Below are 2,087 nucleotides of genomic sequence, written 5' to 3'. Positions count from 1 at the left end.
GCTGACTACGCTTGAAATTCTAAGGCAGCACAAACACTATTTTTTTTAACTCTGCGGCCGCGCTAAACGGGGTGGAGAGTAAAGTTCCCGTTATATTTAAGAAGAGGTCATGGTTACATTGTTTCTTTTAACGGCACAAATCAGCACAGATCGAGCACAAACGAACGGCACCGGTTTGGAGGGATTTGGACAGCATGGAGTGGAGAGTGACGTCACTGACCCGTTTTGTATTTGAACGGCACAAACCAGCACAAATCAAGCACAAACGAATGGCACCATTTTGGAACGATTTAGATTGCATGGGGTGGAGAGTGATGAATAATTTTGGTTATATCTAAGGAAGGAAAATAGATGTAGTGTTTGTTTTAACGGCACAAACGGGCACAAATCGAGCACAAACGAACTGCGCTGGTTTGGAGCGATTTTGGCAACATGGGGTGGAGAGTGACGTCACACGGTCAAAAAATAATGTTTAATATCTCAAACACCAAACCAGCACAAATGTTCGTTTTTGCGGCACAAATCAGCACAAATGTAGCACAAACGAATGCCATAGTTTTGATGATTATTTATTTTTATGGGGTGCCAACTTCACCGAGCTAATTTACCTGCCTAATGTTGCTTTCTGAGCAAAATATTATGAGAGCATATGAAGAGTTAATTTGCAAAAACAGATAACTCTCTGTCTAATAACAATTTTAAAAAATCATGTTTTTTCATTGTGCATTCCAATTAATCTCAATCAAACTGCAGTTGGGTAATTTTGATAAGGTTAAGAAATAACTAAAAAATACAGCTAACACAATAAAACACAATAAAAACATGATAACCTAATAAAAAAACATGATTTTTGAAAATAAAATAAAAACGGAGTTATCTGTTTTTGCAAATAAACTCTTCATATATATGTAAATTTATTTAGGTCTAAATTAACGATTTATGTATTTGATTTGCATATAAAATGTTTATCCATTTGGATTGCACAGTTTTAACATAAACTAATTTTAACTTCATATGATGCATATTTGTCAATAGTACATCAATAAATGTTTTTTCCACTGCTAGCCATTTTAGCCATCTTCATTACCCGAAAAAAATCGGGTGACCAGTGAACAGATTTATGCTGTTTCTAAGCAATTTTAATAAATTTTGAGTACAGAAATCTGACCTGTTTCTTACCTGTGTCATTTATGTATAACTAGCAAATTTGCATCAGATTAAGTTTATGAACGTAATCCAAATGGATGGATATGCAATTTAAGTATCTAAATCTTAAATATAGGCCTAAATATTTTTTGAGCTCATGATGTATATTTTAGACCAGACTGTAATTCTTTCCAGCACCTGTGGTTTGGATTACTCAATATAAATGTGCAATATCTGAGACACACCGAGGCCCAGATATGAACTGTGACTCAGAGTCAGAAGATTCCTAATAAACGTTTTAGTGGTTACCTTTTGCTATCCAATTTTCTAGGTCTTCCATTTCCAGCTCCATCACTGATGGGATATCATCCTCAAACATGGGCCTGGGAACAAAAAAAGGACCAAAATATGCATTTCAGTTCATGTTTATTTTAACATTATTCATTCATAAAAAGCACTTTTTGAACAGATGCATTAAAAAAATAAAAAGTAAATAAGACATGCAGTTACATTAGACTGGATGTTACGAAAATAAAGAACTAAGTGCAATAATTACTGATTATGCTGTGAGTAATTATTCAAAGCACAACTGTAAGAACTGTGTTTATGTGGGCAGTTTATTATGAGGTGGAAGTTATTTTTGTCTGCTGTGGCAGACTTTCCTGTTTAAAGACGAACCAACTAACAATGAGCAGCTTTTGTGGAGCATCATTTATTGCATTACCAATATATGTGAACAGTCTGAACTGCCCAAACACAACAGCCATTAAAAAGATGTATTATTGCAAACATTGGGCCTCATTCATGAGACATTCGTAAATATATGAGTAAATTTACGCTTAAAACGGACCGTCCCGAAAACTCTCCTCCGGATTCACAAAAACTTCGTAAAGGTCAGATTTGATAGTTAAATGTGTGTATGTTAGTGAATTCCAATCATT

The 2,087-nt window shown here is 34.6% G+C and overlaps 1 long non-coding RNA gene across 1 annotated transcript in view; it reads right to left on the bottom strand.

Annotated features, from left to right (window-relative positions):
• Positions 1-1,531, bottom strand: part of LOC107695890 (uncharacterized) — a 9,287-nt gene extending 7,756 nt beyond the window's left edge. The window contains exon 1 of the long non-coding RNA XR_001635040.1: positions 1,456-1,531. This is a non-coding gene — a long non-coding RNA (uncharacterized LOC107695890). The remainder of the gene's footprint in view (positions 1-1,455) is intronic.
• Positions 1,532-2,087: the final 556 nt, after the last annotated feature.

The sequence above is a fragment of the Sinocyclocheilus anshuiensis genome, unplaced genomic scaffold (genome assembly GCF_001515605.1).
Source record: "Sinocyclocheilus anshuiensis isolate Anshui unplaced genomic scaffold, SAMN03320099.WGS_v1.1 scaffold517, whole genome shotgun sequence".
NCBI lineage: Eukaryota > Metazoa > Chordata > Actinopteri > Cypriniformes > Cyprinidae > Sinocyclocheilus > Sinocyclocheilus anshuiensis.
The sequence above is the reverse complement of the archived record's forward strand: the minus strand, read 5'-3'. Positions and strand labels throughout refer to the sequence as shown.